This window comes from Olea europaea, chromosome 10 (genome assembly GCF_002742605.1).
Source record: "Olea europaea var. sylvestris chromosome 10, O_europaea_v1, whole genome shotgun sequence".
NCBI lineage: Eukaryota > Viridiplantae > Streptophyta > Magnoliopsida > Lamiales > Oleaceae > Olea > Olea europaea.
The window spans coordinates 21,985,878-21,993,394 of record NC_036246.1 but is presented as its reverse complement, the minus strand read 5'-3'; the positions used below and the strand labels follow the sequence as shown (position 1 = coordinate 21,993,394).

The 7,517-nt window shown below is 36.5% G+C and overlaps 1 protein-coding gene across 11 annotated transcripts in view; it reads left to right on the top strand.

Annotated features, from left to right (window-relative positions):
- Positions 1 to 1,802: 1,802 nt before the first annotated feature.
- Positions 1,803 to 7,517, top strand: part of LOC111401496 (transcription initiation factor TFIID subunit 12b-like) — a 17,377-nt gene continuing 11,662 nt past the window's right edge. For 6 of the 11 annotated variants that reach the window (XM_023029249.1, XM_023029253.1, XM_023029254.1 and 3 more), the window contains exons 1-3: positions 1,803 to 1,925; positions 2,497 to 3,679; positions 3,966 to 4,183. The gene's annotated coding sequence lies outside the window, so the exon portion shown is untranslated. Of the gene's footprint in view, positions 1,926 to 2,496; positions 3,680 to 3,965; positions 4,184 to 6,060; positions 6,486 to 7,517 lie in introns of those variants that run through there. The other 5 variants (XM_023029250.1, XM_023029243.1, XM_023029252.1 and 2 more) reach the window with 3 other exon arrangements.

The following is a 7,517-nucleotide window of genomic DNA, read 5'->3' as shown; positions in this document are numbered from 1 at the left end:
TTAGTTGCTTGCTTACATTATTTTTCTGTTTAATATTATGATTTCGGAGTTCATATGTTTTGCTGCATTCTTGAATAGGGAAAATTGGCTGCAAGCAGATGCAACCATCGCTCGTCAAGCCGAACGCCTGTCACCGGCGATCCAAATATACTACCAACTGTTGAAAATGAAAGATAGACCGAGGGACTGACGGAAACCTTGGAGGAAATGGTTGAAATGCTAAAAGAAATAGACGTTGATGAGTCCTCACAATTACGGGCTGCTAGAGTTTACGCACGGCGATGTTCAAACACAATTTTAGCTACTTCTCGTAATTCATAGAATTGTAGGGTGCCTCAAACCAAAAACATTTACTTTAAGCATCTTTTGTAGTTTTTCTGCCAATGAAGGCAACTATGGTAACCACTTCAAAATTTTGTGCCAATGTGGGCAACTATGGATTAAAATTTTTTAGGGAAAAGTGTATGCAGCTCGATGCTTATTGACTACAATTTTTGAATTTTTGTTGAAGTGAACATTTGTGCTGTGGAAATTATCCAAGTATTACCTTATCGAAAGTGTTAACTTTGTTGCTATACTAGTGTATTTGATTTATATCAATCAGAAGTCTTTAGTTATATCATTTGTGAGCAATTCAAACTTGATTAGGTACTAAACATTTGTCAAATAAAAAAAACCCATCAAGTGCAACAAACTATAATTACCAACAAAAGAAATTTAGAACACAAGCAGGTACAAAACTTCAACTTCAATATTGCACCAAAACTACATTACTTTTTCAACAGAACTTCAACATTGCACCAAACTGCATTACAATTCAACATTACACCACCAAACTGCCTACTATTCACATCAACTCCATTCCCCTATGTACTGCATGCTACATGTCACCAACAAACATGATTAGAACAACCAACTAATTAGAAGAAGTACAAGGATAGCCCAGAATGTAGCCTTGTACATTTTAAGAATTCTACAATTTTTTTTTTTTGGTTCTTTGAACATAGCAACCCATTTATGACAAGCTTGGGATGATATAAACGTGAAAAAGGGCAACTTCAGACTTGAATTGACGTTCAAGCAAATCTTTAGTCTCTTGTTTCTGAGTTGGAATTCTCACCATTTTTACAGCAACTGCTCTTTGCTTATAAATCCCTCTATAAATCCTACTGTGTGCTCCAGATGCAAATTTATTGCCTGCAAGTAACTGAGAAAAATTAGCAGATCAAAAATTCCTCATGTTCCTCAGATTCTTCCCATGTTTTCAAACGCAACTGCTTTCGTTCAGCACTTCGACTACAAATTGTTTGAGGCACTAATATTCACCTAGATGGGAGTAGGAAAATGTGAATTTTTGGGGTACTATTTGGGGACAGATCACCAATATTTAGGTAGGGTTCTTGGGGAGATAGCAAAAGAATTGATTTGGTGGAAATGGGTTCAAAGTGAAATGGAAATGAGAGATTAGTATGATGTCGTGCTTTTTGTTTCTCTCACCCCTTTTTTCCCTTTAAAAACGTGAATTTGAAATTTGAAGCAAACAATCTTCATGAGAATCACGGTTTCATAAAATCCCTTTTTTTTTTTTAATTAAGGTTTAAAATAATTTTTAATTGTGAGTAGGATTAACAGGTGACGTGGCACTCCGTTAGTCACCACGCGAGATTGCCGTCCACCATGTCAGTGACAAAATTAACAGATTTTGAGGAGTGAGGGATGGATTGCAAACGAGACAAGTTTAGTGAGCATTTTAAAACATTTTATAGTTCGATGAGTAGTCCGTAACGAATGCATAAGTTTAGTGATTTTTCAAACATTTCACTCCACATTCTAGTACATATACTGTTCAAAAATTCATTTTATTGGGGCTCAAAGAAGGGCTCAATTCTCATCTCCTTTGAAGTCTTGAGCCGCGAGGACTGAAGGTAATTTTCCAATTTCTCAAAGCCTTCATCTTCTCGAACTGTTAGTCTAACCACACAATTCAATGTTGATACAAAAAAATGTTTTTGGCTTTTGGTAGTGTAGTGAGACCACAATTTTTTATCTTCTCCAATTTATTAGGCATTTTCTCTGACTTTGCAGAGAAAGTAACGCCAGATTTTTTTTTTTTTTTTTTGCCTCGACCAAGTAGGTTATTTGAAGAAATCAATTAGTGAACCTAGGTTTTGTTTCTTCTTCATTTTGTCGGGCAATAGGTTTTTTCTTCTTCTTCTTCTCATTTTGAGATTGTTTTATGCAAATGATACCGGTGGAATAATAAATTCTTTATTGCTAATAATAGTATGATTCTTTCCATTGCCTTTGATTTAAAGCTGAAATTCACTTTTAATTAGACAATATTTACACTTTATTGAAAAATCTTTAGACGCTTGGAAATTGGAACATAAGTAACAGATGCTGGTATATTTGTTGGATTATTCTAAAGCACTCTGCTGGTTTTATTTATTTATTTATTATTATTTTTAACTGATCCTATAATGCTATTTTGTGCAGAAATGAATATGGATATAGAGAATGAAACTTAATCTACTGGTTTAACCAGCTCATTATATTACTGAAAACTTGCACCGAGACTGAGATTGCAGTATACCTTCGTAGATTCCTCTCTTTTTTGATTGGTCAAATTCATAAAAGTTACCCATCATCTCAATTCCCAAAACTCCAAAAAATTTGAAGAAATCCAGGGTGAATTGACCCTCCCGAAATTCATACAAAAATGGCGTAAAATTCAACTACTTCATCGTCTTCCCAAAACCCTCCTTGCAGCCATCAACGAATCAGATGATCATGACGATTGAATCCACCCTCAAATTTGCAACATTTGCAGGGTTCGCCACCTTTCTCTTCTAGTCTAGCCATCACCTGCCTTCTCTTGACCAAAAAATCAAAGACAAATGGTGCAATCCCAGCAGCAGCAACAACAAATGGTGCAAACCCAACAACAATTGGTACAACCCCAGCAGAAATTGGTACAAACCCACCCGCAAAAGCATCAACAATTGCAGCACTTCACCAACAATTACAGCCACAGCAGCAGAATAACAATGGAGGTCTTAATGATAATAGTAGTAATACTAATTTAATTGAGGTTTCGATTTATCAGACGCAGCAGGGTTTACAGAGAACCCCTTCGGTGTCAAGGCTGGATCAAATGCAACAGCAGCAGCAATCAGAATGATTAGGCAACATCAGCGCCAGCAAGCTGGGATTTATGGGCAATGAATTTTGAGGGGGGCGGTAATGCACTTCAGCAACACCAACAATTGCAACAGCAGCAAGAACATCAGCAAAATCAGTTGTGGGAACAACTGGGGCAGATTAACAGCAACAATTTGATGCGGTCGGCATTGATGGGGCGAACAGGGCACCTGCCCATGTTATCTGATCAATCTGCAGCAGTTGCAGCTCAATTTAATTTACAGAGCCAGTTATTAACTTTGGTGAGGAGTCTTGATAAATGATAATTACACAATCTTTGGCTTTGCTTGTACAAAAAAGTGATCTTTGTAATGCTTACCCTGTTCATCTGATTTTTTATTGAGTTTATTTATACAGTCAAGTGCACTAATGTGTTTCAATGTGAAAATTAGATTTCGATGCTACTAATTTCTTATATGTTTACATCTGTTTATGTGTTCGGATTTGAGATGATGGGAATTTTGGGCAGAGAAACCAGGTCAGCTCCTGTTGCATTTCAAATGCACAAATTTTATTTGTGAAAAAATGTATTTTATTTTACAAATTTTTCATTCATTTAAATTAGTTGTTATCTAGTTACTTTCCTGTTCTAGAACTTTTAAATTTATGCTTGTTAAATGGGGTGAGAACTGTTGATTTGGTTGCTGCAGTGCACAAATACTGTTAAAATTCTTGATGGGATATTTTTATTTTATTATTTATTTATTTTATTTTTTTAAAAATAATTGTACATGTTTCTAAGACAAGTGTGATTATGGGCGCAGCCTCGAAAAAAGGCAGGATTGATACGGGGTCTCAGTCCCATCCTAGCAATTCTCAATGGCAGTCTTTGCAGGGAATGTAGGCATTGGGAATGATGGGGTCCCTCAATTTGAATTTCCAACCTAGAGCAAACAGAATGCTTGTTTATGCCTGGCAAAGGATTAACCCATGGCAATTGAGGCTGCAATTTTCACAGCAAATTGAACTCACCAATAGTCAGGTATAAGTTCTATTGTTTTTGGTCTCATACGTTGAAATCTTTATTTTAGTATGTTCTTTATTTCGTCTTCTCATCTGAGTGAAACAGGCATGGACTACTTGCCTTGGCTATTGCTTATTTGTTTGATTCACATCTGTGTCTATCTTGTGGTACTGTATGTAACGGCCTTGAAGTGATATTCGATTTTATCTGTTTTGTGGCAAGAATTGTTATTTGGAGTAAAACACCACTGCATTGGGTTAACGCCATACCTGCACGAAATGTCTCGTATTTGTTGTTCTCTTTCATTTTTCTTATTTTCTGGCGCAGTCCACTATATGCTTTGTGCTGTTTCTAGGCGTTACAATTTCACATGTGCAAGCTGTAAGACATTAACTTTAGTGTTCATTAGAGGGATCATAAGGTCTTCTCCTTTTGCTAGTGTTATAATAAGAATCCAACTAGAAGAGTATAGACAGAATATGAATAAGCAGATTTTATTGAGTACAAGGAAGATTACAGCAAAAGTAAATAGATACAGAAGCCTATAGAAGGCTGTAACTCTCAAACTCACTCCACTCTCTTACTCTCCATTTTTCCTCCTTACTAAGCCTCCCTCCCCTTCTATTTATAGCTATTCCCTAACTACTCCCCCCTCCCCATTTGTCATGTAACAGAATGCTGTTATTCCCCCTCATTACTTTTCAATCTTTCTTGTTTCTTCTAGAATAATTGAGGTGGTTGGGAGCTAGGGCTAGACAAAACTCCCAAATCAAACCGGACACTACTTGAATTGAACCAAATCAAGCGGTTCTTCTTAAGTTAAATACCCGAACGAGTATATGAATCGAGAACCGGCAGGTTCGGTTCGGTTTTCAATTCTAGACCAAGAGCCGAATAAGAATCGAGTCTTCCAAAATCTTTTAATTTATTTATTTTAAATAAGCCAAATTATTTTTTTCTAAATAAATTTGCTAACTAATTAATCTAGTCCAAATCTAAAATATGGTTTTCCTATCTCTAATTTTCAACACAAGCCTAACTTAATTAAATTGACCTATATTTTGTCCAAATATATTATTCTACCATAGTTTTGTTTCTACAGTTCTGGAGAAATTGAATTGAAAACTCGGCTACGCCTCTATTATTTTGAGCTCACTATCATTCTTGTCCTCTGATTTAACAATCAAATTTATGAAGAATCCAACAAAGAGAGGTGCAAAAGATACATAAGATTGGATCACGTTATTTTGTTAAAGCTAAGATCGAAATATCATTAATTGAATTAAAGTAGCATTGTTATAATTATTAAAAAATTGAATTATTGTATGAAATCTAGGAAACGATTCGAATTGAACCCAACCCGAACGTTTCCATAATTAAATTTGGACCCTATAGTTTCACTTACTAAATATCCAAAAATCTGGTTCGGTTCGGTTTTAAAGATAATCAAACCGACCCGGACCATGTACAGCCCTCTTGGTAGCCTATCATTACCCTCGGTTGCCAAATCTTCCTTGTCCTGAAGGTGCGAGTTTGGGAAGTGTTGGTGGTGCCAATTTCCTGCTCTTCCATCATCACGGTTCTAGTAGGGAAGATTTCTGCTCCTTTTGAAGCCTCCGGATTTTGAGGTGTAGCTAGTAGCGTGGTGTATTTGGATCCACTTGGGTCATGGGCTACTTTACCCACTTGATTTTTGTCTTCAATTAGTTGGGCCATCTTCATTATAGAGCCTAGCTCATTAATAAATGTGCTTTCCAAGACCTCTCCTCGAATACCCAATACTAGTGCAGCTTCAAAATATCTCCCAAACTCTTCCACATAAAATGTTTGTCGTATGTCCAGGCACCTGTTGCACAAACTTCCCTCTGTAGTTTGAAGGAAATGATGTAGTTTGAAGGAAATGAAGAAGCAACTGTCCTCGGAATTGCTCCCAAGTTCAAAATGGTGTCCTCGCCTCAGTCCATGGCTACCAAGAAAGGGCATCTCCTTCAAAGTTTACACCCACTGCTCCGAGCTTCTCTTTTTCTGTCAATCTATTCACTTCAAAGTACCTCTCAGCTTGATATATCCTTCCATCTGGTTCTTGCCGTTGAAAATTGGCATCTCGACCTTGTGAATAGGCATCTAGTTATTGGTACTGACCAGTGGTTAATGTCTTCCCTTCCATTACTAGCTTCCCCCGTTCCTTCTACTTCCAAATTTTGTTTCGGTACTGCCCTGGAAAGTGTCGGTGACGCCACATCTTTTTGAATTGCCTCCAATGATTGCATCATCTTGGCCATACTTTGGGTTAAGTGCTCCATTGCTCTTTCCAATCCAGGTAGGCACTGAAGTTCTATTTTCAATTCCTTCAGCTTCTTCTCCATTGCTTCTTCTCTGATTTCTATCTTCTCGTCCATTAGATCGAACATGCTCTGATACCCCTTTGATAAGAATCCAAGTGGAACAGTATGGACAGAATATGAATAAGCAGATTTTTGTTGAGTATATGGAAGATTACAGCAAAAGTAAACAGATACCGAAGCCTATAGAAGACTGTGACTCTCAAACTAACTCCACTCTCCCAATCTCAATTATTTCCTCCTTACTATGCCTCCCTCCCCTTTTCTTTATAGTTATTCCCTAACTACAACCCCCCCCTCCCCCCCGCCAAATCGTTATGTAACAGAATGCTGTTACTCCCCCTTCTTCTCATTGCTTTTTAATCCTTCTTGTTTCTTCTACAATGAGTGAGATGGATGGAGCCTATCATGTTACTATATTTTTACTCCCTTAGTGAGAAGTAATGGTTAAAGAATATTTATTTCCAATTGGATTTACACAGGTTTGCTTTCTCACTCGTAGTAGTCATGGTTTGAGATCTTATTTAATAACTTCTGAAAATTGAAACGAAACAACAAAGTCAAATATATAATCAAAGTTAAACTGGACCATGCTGGACATATTTTCCTTCAGTAACATATTTGAGCTCCTTATGACAATGTGTTATTGAACTTTCGAGCCAATAAGGATGTTTCAAAAAGGTAGGTAGTTTGAAGCCGATAATATCATGTTAGAAAATGAAACAATTTTTGTAAGTTATTGCTATCAATATGCTGATCAAAGGTTGAGTGGAGTAATCAAAATATCGTTAGCACTAGCTTAGTGTGATACGTGGATTTAAAAGAAAAGCTTATCTGAGGGGATCTTGTCGATAATATGGATGCATATGTTAGAACTTGTTTTGTGATCCACTTTTTCCACCTTGACGTCACTTGAGGGATACTGCAAGTACACTCAAAATCTTAAAACATTATTGTTTATATATATATATATATATATATATATTTATATATATATATATTTTTTTTTT